Here is a 12624-nt window from a genome sequence, read left to right as displayed (position 1 = left end):
GAAGGATTTGAACTAGCTGTGAGGTATTGTGTCAGCATGCAACAATGTTCCAACAATGTCACATCCTTCCAATCACATTTAGTTTTGTGTTGTGGATGTGATATTTTGCCCTACATACATAGGAAGTTCAATAAATAGCATTAAGCCATAAACGAAATAAAAAAAAAAACTTTTTGATATACTTTATTCTGGATGAAATCTTTCTAGAATCCTGGGAGACTCATACTGCCCTCATTGGGGTAAGTTTTGAAATGTATTTGTTTTTAGAGACCAGCTTTAATAATAAAAGAGTGGTTATATGCATAATTTGTCCCTATCCTTAACATAATTTTGAATTCTAGGTCTCTAACAAGAGGGTAGCCATCTGTTTTGTAAATGATTAATTTGCAGAAGAGACAGTTGACAGGGGTTACAGAGTTAAGATGCATTATAACTACATCCTAGAAAGTTAATAGACAAATATTTCAGCTTTACAAATTTCTCCCTTTCTCTCTCAATTTAACTTTATCATTCATTGTTTAAGAAATTAATTGTTAAGAAAGAAAAATATCATCAACAATTGGAAATATCTTGGGTTTTTTTCTGTATACTATTATTTCTGTTTTTTTATATTAACTTACACTGCTGCTCTGATTCAAGAAAGACTATACTTCAAGAGTTTAGTTTCATGAATCGTTTTCAATTAGTAAACATTCACAATCATCTAGTTGTAATTATATACAAGTTGCTTTTTCATTATTAGAGAAGAGTTCTCTTTAGGAATCCATTGTTTATATACCATCTAAAAGACTATGTTTCGGGCTTCCCTGGTGGCGCAGTGGTTGAGAGTCCGCCTGCCGATGCAGGGGACACGGGTTCGTGCCCCGGTCCGGGAAGATCCCACATGCCGCAGAGCGGCTGGGCCCGTGAGCCATGGCTGCTGGGCCTGTGCATCCAGAGCCTGTGCTCTGCAACGGGAGAGGCCGCGGCAGTGGGAGGCCCGCGTACCGCAAAAAAAATAAAAAATAAAAATAAAATAAAAGACTTATGTTTCAAGAATTGTTTATTTACACCTAGAAAGGGCAGAAATTTCATTAACCGTACAGTTATTCTTGACTAACTGGAGCTAGAATGGGGCAACTGCTATCTTTTGCCACTAATGCATTTTCTATAACCTGGACAAGCACAAAGGTAGAACTAAATCTTGTTTCCCTAGGAAAGCAGATGCAGAAAAAAAGGAAGTGATAACGGAGAAAAGACTTTGAGTTCCCTTCTGTATAATATTTTATCTAAGAACATACAGCACTATGTAGGAGGGAAAATTGGACCAGTGGTAGTTGCTTTGGAAATAATTATCCTTACATTTTCTAGTACTTTATAAAAACACTTTGACATGCCATTTTTTATCTGATCCCACAACAAACCTACATGAGCAAGACAGATTATATTATCCACACTTTACAAATGAGAAAAAAAGTTCAAAGAAGTGAAGTAACTAGGCCAAGTTCACTCAAATGGTAAGTGACAGAGCACTAGGTTATATACCATTAATGTGTGAAACAAGTGTAATCTCAGTCTCATTAAGACTAGGTTTTATTATCCGCATTTTGCAGATGAGAAAACTGAGCCTTAGGAACAAAGAGTCTTGGCCCTGTATTCTTCCTAGAGTCACCTTTTCAGAAAGGAGTGAGAAAGTGGGGAAAAATTAGTAAATTGTTATTCCTATTTATTTTGTAGTTTTTACTTATACTATCAACTAGATTTCCAAGTCCTTTTAAAAAGTAAGCACCCTCAAAAACAATGTATGTCAAAAACACTTGTTTTTCCTTTACAATCACCAGGACAGGTAAACTGATATTGATAATCGTTGGAAAATATGACCAGGTCATTTTGTTTTTATATTGTATTTTACATCAAGTAAGTGCAAATGAGAATTTATTTAACCATCATAAAATCATGATTATTTTGAATGATAACTAGTAATCCACACAGTCTAATATTTCATTATTATATGGTATTATATGTCCTGAACCTAATGATACCACATTAAGTATCAAAGGGCAGAATAGTACTTTCAAAGTGAGGAAGTTATTTTATAGTTAATAAATTACAAATATGATAATTGTTCAAATCATTCTAGTACAGTGCAAAGTTTTCCAGTTGAGCATAATCCTAATCCCTTTGTTCATAAACAAATTTATTATCTGAAGTTTGATATTCACCTTTTTGGGTATTCCCTTACAGATGAGGTGACTAAAATAGTTGACTGTGGTTAAGTAACCTGCTCAAAGTCAAAAAAATGAACGTACCAGGTGGAGTTGTAGCTTATCTCTTGGATAGGGACTAGAATACAAACAGGAAACGTTAAGGAAAAAAGAGAAAACCTGGAGGGGAGAACAAAACCAACACCTTTTTTTCCTTTCTTAATATGTAATACACTCAGAAAAGTATATGTTTGGGATATTCTGATTTTACCAGTGTGTTTTGTCAAAACTATGACTAAATTTCTGCTCTTTCAGTTCGGCACTATACATTTTTAGAGAGTAACTCGATCAAAAAATAACACTCAAATTTACAAACCTTTTTCTTCTTTATGAAATCACCAAACAAATGGAGCATGAACTTTCATGAAATCTCAGCTTTTACAACTGAAGCCCATCTGTGACCGAGGTGAATCTGGCCCACTACATTAAAACTTTATTCATATTACTGATAGCGACAAACCAGAGTGGTATGTAGTAAAGTAGAAAGGGTTTGAGCTTTGTAGTCAGAAAAACCTGAGTACATCTTTTGGTACGGCCGCTATCTGAGAACTTCACATAAGTTACTTTATTCCCTTTTGCCTTAGTTTCCTAAAGTGTGAAGTTATATGGATTAAATTAAATCACCTATGAAAAGCACCTAGGATAACTTGTTGTATAATAGGCACAATAACCCAATAACATTCTATGTTTTCTTGCATTTATGTTTCAATAACAATCATTCAATAAATATGATTCCAACAAATTTAATGAGTCCTTACTATATGCAAAGCATGATGGGCTTACAAAGGTGAATAAAATCTGTGCCCTGCCCTCAAAAAGTTTTTGTTTAAGGCAAGAAAGACACATTAAGCAATTGCTTAAGCAAGTAAGCAATTATATAAAGCAAGACTCATTAACTTTGTACTATAATGTAAATAAATCACTGAGGAAACATAAGAAAAGTGTTGTTAAATGATCAACGACATAGATAATTTAGCATTGGATTTTGTTCTTAAAAAAGTGGGGAAAATCATTGAAAACTAAGAACAGCAAACTCAGAGCAGGGGCTTGTATGACTGTCCTTAGATCAAAATCAGATGCTATGGAATGAGTTGTAAGAGTTGCAACCTTCCCACTGGAATATAAGCTACTTTGTCATCACTATATCTACTGTATCCAGAGTGATGTCTGAAAAAAAAGTAGGTGCTTATTCATAAGTGAATGAATTGTGGTTTCAGACTAAGATCATGCTCATTTGGGGAAAACTTACATGCCTTTTAAGAAATGTGGACTTCGTTCACTAAGCAATAAACACTGAAGATATTTAAAGATAGGAGTGATATAATCCACATTTTATTAGTAAGTTAACTTTGATAGCAGTGTGTTGGATATATTGGATGATCAATAGACTGTCAGCAAGCAGACTTGTAAGGTAGCTGTTGTAATAGAAGAATGACATGAAATCATTGAGTGGTGTAGCAGCAGTGGAAGACAAAAGAAAGGATGCATGTGAGGCATTTGAATGTAAGAGTAACAGGATTAAAAAACTATTGGGTTGGCCAAAAGCTTCATTCGTTTTTTTCCGTAAGATGGCTCTAGTAGCACTTAGTTGTCTTTAACTTCATTCAAAATAATTTTGTTAGATTGTATGTGACAGCTGTCATATCAGCATGCATTTAAAAAAAGACTCATCAAAACTGGTGAATTTTTGTGTAGCCATTTTAATATTGAAGATGGAAGAAAAAAAGCAACATGTTCAGCATATTCTGCTTTATTATTTCAAAAAAGGTAAAAATGCAACTGAGATTAAAAAAAGACCTGTGCAGTGTATGGAGAAGGTGCTGTGACTAATCGAACATGTCAAAAGCGGTTTGCGAAGTTTCGTGCTGGAGATCTCTCTCTGGACGATGCTCAACTGGGTAGACCAGTTGAAGTTGATAGTGATCGAATCAAGACATTAACTGAGAACAATCTATGTTATACCGTGTGGGAGATAGCTGACATGCTCAAAATATCCAAATCAAGTGCTGAAAATCATTTGCACCAGCTTGGTTATGTGAATCACTTTGATGTTTGGGTTCCACGTAAGAAGAAAAAACACCCTTCTTGACCATATTTCCACATGCGATTCTCTACTTAAATGTAATGAAAATGTTCCGTTTCAAAAACAAATTGTGATGGGCCATGAAAAGTGGATACTGTACAATAATGTGGAATGGAAGAGATTGTGGGGCAAGCGAAATGAACCACCACCAACGACACCACAGGCTGGTCTTCATTCAAAGAAGGTGATGTTATGTATATGGTGGGATTGGAAGGGAGTCCTCTATGGTGAGCTCCTTTCGGAAAACCAAACGATTAATTCTAACAAGTATTGCTTCCAATGAGACCAACTGAAAGCTGCACTCGATGAAAAGAGTCCGGAATTAGTCAACAGAAAGCGCATAATCTTCCATCAGGATACCGCAAGACCACATGTTTCTTTGTTGACCAGGCAAAAACTGTTACAGTTTGGCTGGGAGGTTCTGATTCATCTGCCGTATTCACCAGACTTTGCACCTTCGGATTTCCATTTATTTAGATCTTTACAAAATTCTCTTAATGCAAAAAAATTTCAGTTACCTGGAAGACTGTAAAAGGCACCTGGAAGAGTTCTTTTCTCAAAAAGATTAAAAGTTTTGGGAAGATGAAATTATGAAGTTGCCTGAAAAATGGCAAAAGGTAGTGGAACGAAAGTGTGAATACGTTGTTCCATAAAGTTCTTGGTGAAAAGGAAAAATGTTCCTTTTATTTTTATTTAAAAACCGAAGACACTTTTTGGCCAACCCAATAATAGGGCTCTTTAGCATAATACAAATGATAGAAGCCCAATTCAAACTAGCTTAAGAAAAAATCAGCAAAATTTATTGGGTCAAAGAACTGGAAAGTCTAGATTTGGCACAGTTTTAGGCTTAGGTTCAAGGCTATGTACTCCACTTATTCATCCTATTCTATTTATATATTGAGTGTATTCTGCTAAATAGGCTGTCTCCACATGACAGATTTATATTCTCCCAGCTTAGCAGCTTAAAGAACAATGCCTTCTCTTTCCCAATATTGATCTATTATAAATATATTATACATACTTGTTCTGTATAGATCACATGACCATTCCTGTGAAGAAAGGAGGCAGGGTACCATGATTGACATGGAACGAGAGAAGTGCAATTTTCTAGAAGAAATTGTCATATAGAGTAGACAAAAAACAACTGATGCTCAATACAGTGAAAAGAAAGAGTTAAAACTCCCAGTCAGTCTTCCATCTTGGGTGACTGGATAACAGACATCAGGAATGAAGGAGAGGAAACTAGTTTTTAAATTAATGAGAGATGTGTGGTTCGGGTCATACTGACTTTGAGTTGGTAGTGTAACATCTATATGGGGATAACGAATAGCGGGCAAATGTAGTGTTAGATCAATGTAGGAGTCATAAATTCAGTGTAAAAATGAAAGTCAAAGCCACAGTTCTGAATGAAATCTCATAGAGGGAAAATATATAGGTGAGAAAAAGGCAGCTAGGAATGGGCAGTTATAGAAAAAGGAGAAAAAGGCATGCTAAAAGAATCCTGGTGTGGTAGGAGCCTGGAGTGGACAGACAAGCTGAAAGAGAACCAGGAAATGCAGTCACACAAGCCAAGAAGGAAAGTGGTCTATCAATTTGATTGACTGCATACAAGAAATCGACTCTAACTAATGTAAGCAAACAAATTTATTGAAAGAATATACAGATGCTTGTAGGAAGGAAAAGAAAGCTAAGGAACCAAGCTTAGCACACTCAAGAAACAGGCAGCCCACAGAATCAAATAGTAGTTGCTGCTTGACATTTTCACCTGAAATAGCCAACGGAACAACAACAAAAAATATACTGTTTTCAGTCTTGTTCCTTTAACACAATTTAGTTTCTAAGGAGCGAATTCAGTTGCTACCTTGGGTTAAGTTTCTGCTTCTTCCTCAGAACAAGGCAACTCATTAGCAGTCCCATGGAACTCATCAGTGGGGAAGCAGAAAGTTCCCAGAACCAAAACAAGATGGAATAGAAGCTGAGCACTCAATAAGGCAACAATGTCCCCTGCAGAGGATTTATTAAACAGTGTTAGTAAAGACAAATATTTCCCCTCAATGGAGTTATAATGGACTACCCTTCTCTCCTCCAAAAAATATGCTGGACTTTATCATAAAATCGTAGATTTTTTTTGTTTAAATATACCAGAAATATTTTGTTTCCTGATATGGTAGGCAGAATAATGCCCTTCCTAGAAATGTCCATGTCCTAATTCTCAGAATCTGAATATGTCACCTCGAATGACAAAGGGAAATTAAGGTTTCAGATGGAATTAAGGTTGCTAATTAGCTGGAAAAAAATTCTTCCACTAAAACTCATTATCCTGGACTATCCCTGTGGGCCCAATGCAGTCACAAAGGTAAAAAGTGGAAGAGGGAAAAAGAAGTCAGAATGATGTTATAAGGACTCAGTGCCATTGTTGACTTTGAAGATGGAGGAAGGGGGCCAAAAGTCAAGGCATGTGGGCAGCCAGTAGAAGTTGGAAAGAGCAAGGAAACAGATTCTCTCCTGGAATCTCCAGAAAGGAATCCAGCCCTGTTGACATCTTGAGCCCAGTGAGACCTGGGTCAGATTTCTGACTTATTGAGCTGTGAGATAATAATTTTGTGTTGTTTTAAGCCACTACGTTTATGGTAATTTGTTACAGCAGCAATAGAAAATTAATACACCCCACACCATTTTAAAAATAGAGTAGACAGAGAGTTAGGTTAAATAATTTGCTAAATTATCAAGACTGAAACCCAGGCCCTAGATTCTAGCCAGTGTTCATTGCACTTCACACAGAGGTGTTAGAAATTCTTACCACTGAAACTCATTATTTGGAAACACTGATTTCCTGGAAACAGGATAAAGAAGGAAAAGGGAGTTTAATTGCCTTCTAAATTATTCTGTTAAATAACTATTGAGTGTCTAATTAAAGAGAATGAAGTTTAAATAAAACTTAGTTTTTCTGATCTGGAAGTTTAAGGGGTTATTTAAATAACATCTGTGGAATGTGGCAGAACCATGGTTGGAAATTAAGGTAATTTTTATTTATTTATTACTTTAAATCTGACAACCACCCTTCTCAATATTCACTTCCAAATGTTTTAGCTTATACTATGTACTACTTATAACCACAACTACTCTCTAAGAAATGTTCACTCTTGCTAAATAAAGGGTGCTATTTTTTTTAAAGAATAATTGTGCAAGTTTATGAGTGGCTAGAGAAAGTGAATTGCTCAGTCTAATTAAGGGAGAATTCAAAATTCCAGAGTAATCCAGGAGGAAGGGAGTGAAGAGGAGAGATAGGAAAGGAAGAATTAGCAAGGTGTCAAGAGACTGGGGTTTTTATATGGAATGGTGCAGACAATGGCAGCTAAAAGCTCTAATGTGACTCTAAGTTGTTTCCTGTGTAGCACTTAAGGTAGTCCCCAGATCTTAAACTAAATTTCCGCTATATGAAATAGCTTTGTATTTGTGGTTGCTCTGAAGGAAATGATAAGGTACAAAGGAAAATTTTGCCTTTGACTTAAAATTATGATGGAAAAGTGAATAGCCATAAGCTATTGGAGAGCAAAGAACAAAAATTCCTCAGAGGCAGGAAATCGAAGCCAGACGGGTCCATGAAAACATAAGCCAATGTGAAGTCTGTACAATACTATAAGGAGGGCTTTGGATACTGCAATCCATGTAACGGATTTGAATCAATGTTTTGTAGAGAATTAAGTAGCTGGATGGGCTACACAACCACCATCACCACCACCAACACCAACAACAACGACGACATTTGTAATTGTAACTAAAAAGTATAGAAGGTTCTCTATGTACCAGGCTCTGCACTAAACCCTGAAAATACATTATGTCATGTAATTCACATAGCAATCCCATGAAGTAGGAACTATTATATTCCTATTTCACGAGATGAACACGAGACATAGAGAGATAAAGTAACTGGCCCAAGATTTTACACCTAGGAAATGAAGAACTAGATGTACTTCATTTGAATCCAGATTGGTCTCATCCCAGAACTTTAGCAAGTAAACTCAGCGTTTCTAAAAGTCTGGTCCAGACCATCTGCATTACTATGATTGGGGAGTGCTTGCTTTAAAAATGCAGATTTCTAGACCCAATCGAAGCCTATTAAATATGAATCATTTGTGTGGGTTCTAATTAGTCTACTTCTTTTTTTTTTTTTTCTGCAGTACGCGGGCCTCTCACTACTGTGGACTCTCCCATTGCGGAGCACAGGCTCCGGACGTGCAGGCCCAGAGGCCATGGCTCACAGGCCCAGCCGCTCCGCGGCATGTGGGATCCTCGCGGACCGGGGCACGAACCCGTGTCCCCTGCATTGGCAGGTGGACTCTCAACCACTGCACCACCAGGGAAGCCCTAGTCTACTTCTTAACAAAGTGTAATCCTTGTGTATGTGTGTGTGTGTGTGTGTGTGTGTAATCCTGATGTGTTTAAGTGTGAGACTTATGCATATTTAGGTTTGAGAACCACTACCCTTCCCTACTGTGTTGCATTCAAAGTCTTAACTGCCCTAGATTAGCAGCACTAACACAGGTTGTTCAACACTCTTGAGAATACTTAGGATAGTACTGAACTTCTAGTATTGGTACTGAAAATTTATCTAGTGTATTCATTCTTTGCTATCTATTTATACATGTATACAATATGGGGAATCAGTGAGAAAAGGGTTGAAGATAGAAAACTAACAATTAATGAGTCTTACTTTGGGCCCTATACTGTGCAAAACACTTACATAAACTCATTTAATGCCAAATAATTATCCAAGCTACTTACCACCCCGACTTCCAGATAATACAGAACATCCGGTCTTCAGATTTCTTTTGTGTAAATAACTTCATTAGTCTTATAATTGAGACAGGATGGGACCTGGGACCCTTTGCTGCAGTGCTGCAATGCTTGCACAGGGACAAAACTCTCCTTGAACAACAAAACACAAGGAAGCTATAAGTGACTAAAAATAACTGCGTGCATGCACAGTTAGGGCAAATTCTGGACAAAAGATACAAAAAGACCAAAAAAGCCCAGCTGCCACTTCTGAAGAGCTGGGAGCAAACACTGGGGGTGGGGAGCAAAACCAGGGTATTGCGCATGCCCCTTGCACTCAGCACCACAAAGGGGTGGGCCAATTACCTAAGCCACCCCTCCAGCCTGACCCCTGGACACACCCCTACCCTCACCCCATATAAGGAACAAGCTTACCCCCCTCAGGGAGCGAGCGAGCAAGCAAGGCAACCTGTTACTTGTTTTCACTACCCCCTCCTGCAGCAGGGACCCCAGTAAAGCTTTGCCTGAATTTCTTGTCTGTCCTCTAGTCAATCTCTATTGATTGGGGAAGGCCAAGAACCCTGGTTGGTATTATAACCAGTCTCTTAACCCCGTCTCCCCTCTTTCTCCCATCTCTTCTATTAAATATTCTTCAACTGTTAAAGAGATCATAGCTAACAAATAGTGTGTAAAATACAAAGTGCAAATTCAATAATTATAGTAATAATAATAAACCAAAATCCATATATCCATATCTGGACCAGAAACAGAATACTACTATACCTCAGATTCATCCTGAGACCCTCTCATTCATTGTCCCCTTCCAAAGATAAGCAGTACCCTGAATTAATGATTCTCTTGCTTCCCTTTATAGTTATTGTGGGGCTTTCTGTTCTTGTTCTTATTTTGCTACCTAAGTATATAGCTCTTAAAATACAGTTTTTAGTTTTGCCTGCCTTAAGAATTCATAAGAATTCTTCTGTAACTTGTTTCTTTCACTCAACATTTTTTTGAGATATAATCATGTTGATGTATGTACTATAATTCATTCATTTTACATGTTTATAATATCTTAGGAACACTGTTAACCCTTGAACAACATAGGGCTTAGGGGCACAAACCATCCATATAGTGGAAAATCTGTGTATTACTTATAGTCAGCTCTCCATAAAGCACTTCCTCAGTATCTGTGGTTTTGCATCCACAGATTCAACCAACTTCAGACAATGTAGTACTGCAGTATATACTGTTGAAAAAAATCCACATATAAGTGTACCCGTGCAGTTCACACCTGTGTTGTTCAAGGGTCTGTTCATACTGTTGTGTGAATATACCATAAATTATATACCCATTATGCAGTTAATGGATATTTCGGCTGCTTCTATAATTTTTTGAACAATGTTTCTTATTCTTGCTTATAAACACACATTTGACAATTTATTTAGGTATATAGCTCATAGTGGAACTGTGGGGCTTGTAGAATTTAAGCATGTTAAATTTTCCTGGGTAACAGAAAACTGTTTTCAAAAGTGGTTGTACCAATTTATGTCCAATTCCTATTGTTCCACATCCTAATATATACTTATTTCATCTAACTTTTCAATTTTAATCAATCTGGAAAGTGCTTTTAATTTTCATACCAAATAAATTGAATAATTTCATATGTTTGAGAGCCACTTATGCATCCTCCTACATGAAATTTCCATTCATAACTTTAACCCACTTTTATATTGCATTGTTAGCCTTTTTCTTATTGATTTTTAGGGGCTCTTCAAATTTACTGAATCCTAATCCTTTGTAATCTGAATATGTGGCAATTATCTTCTCTCCACTTATAGTTTTACTTTCTTTACAGTACTTTTATGTATTTAATTTTTAGTTCTATTGAAGAGTAACTGATATATAATAAACTGCACATATTTAATGTACAATAAAATTTAAAAAATATGATACACACATAAACATGCACTCAAGAAACAATCACCACAATCATTATAATGAACATAGATATCACCTTCAAAAGTTTTGGCATGCCCCTTTGTAATCCTTATCTCCTGCCCCTCCTTGCCCATTTCCAGGCATGACTTATGTTATATTTCTGTCACTGTACATTAGTTTGCATTTCATAGAATTTTATGCAATGTTCTCATGCAGTATGTACTCTTTTTGTCTAACTTCTTTCACTTAGCATAATAATTTTTAGATAAATACATGTTGTTTCATGTATTAACAGTTAATTTAATTGCTTAATAGTATTCTAAAATATGGTTATGTTTACACCTATTGATCCACATTTACATTGTTTCCAGTTTTTCCTGAATTCTACAAAACATATAAGAAAAAAAGAATAATGCCAATTCTACACAAAATTTTTCCAAAAATTGAAGAGGAGAAAATACTTTTCAACTCACTCTATTTGGCCAGCATTACTCTGATACCAAAAACAGGCAAAGATTTTATAAGGAAAAAAAAACACTACAGACCAATATCAATAGTAAACATATACGCAAAAAATTCTAAATGAAAATTTAAAAAATCAAATCCAATGATATATAAAAGGGATAATAAATCATGGCCAAGTGGGGCTTATCCCAGAAATGCAAGTTTGTCTTACCATTTGAAAATCAATCGATGTAATTCACCATATTAACGGAGTAAAAAATTTAAAATACATATAATCATCTCAGTAGATGCAGAAAATCATCTGACAAAATCCAACTTCCATTTCTGATTGGGAAAAAAACAAAAACCCTCTCAGCAATCTAAGACAAGGGAATTCCTTCAACCAGATAAAATGACATCTACAAAAATCCTACAGCTAACGTAACACTCAATGGTGAAAAATCAAATGCTTTTTCCCTAAGGTCAGAAATTTGACAAAGATGGCTGATCTCACCACTTCTATTCAACAGTTTATACAATTAAGAAAAAAAAAAAAAGCCGTCCAGACTGGAAAGGGAGAAGTAATATTTTGTTTATTTGCAGAAGATTGTCTATGCAGGAAATACAACAGAACTTATATACATATATATATAAACTTTTAGAACTAATAAATGAATTTAACAAGGTTGCATAATACCAAGTCACGATTTTTAGATCAACTGTATTTTTAGAGTTTAGAAAATGAAATTTTTAAAATACAATTTACAGTAGCATCAAGTATGTTAAATACTTAGGAATAAATCTGACCAAAAATGTACAAGACCAACAAACTGAAACCTATTAAATTGCTGCATAAGTTAAAGAACTAAATAAATGGAGAGATATTGCATGTACATGAAGCAGAAGACTCAGTTTTGTTAAGATGTCAGTTCTCCCCCAAATTCATCTACAGATTCAATAGACTCCCAAGCAAAATTACTGTAAGTCTTTTATAAAATTGACAAGCTGATTCTAAAATTCATATGGACTTGTAATAGCTAAAACAACTTTGAAAAAGAAGAACTAATTTGGGAGGCTTACCCTACCTGGCTTAAAGATTTATTATAAAACTATGGTGTACTAGGGTTCTCCAGAGAAACA

This window comes from Mesoplodon mirus (assembly GCF_964341445.2).
Source record: "Mesoplodon mirus genome assembly, chromosome: 3".
Taxonomy (NCBI): domain Eukaryota; kingdom Metazoa; phylum Chordata; class Mammalia; order Artiodactyla; family Ziphiidae; genus Mesoplodon; species Mesoplodon mirus.
Note: the sequence above shows the minus strand (reverse complement) of the source record.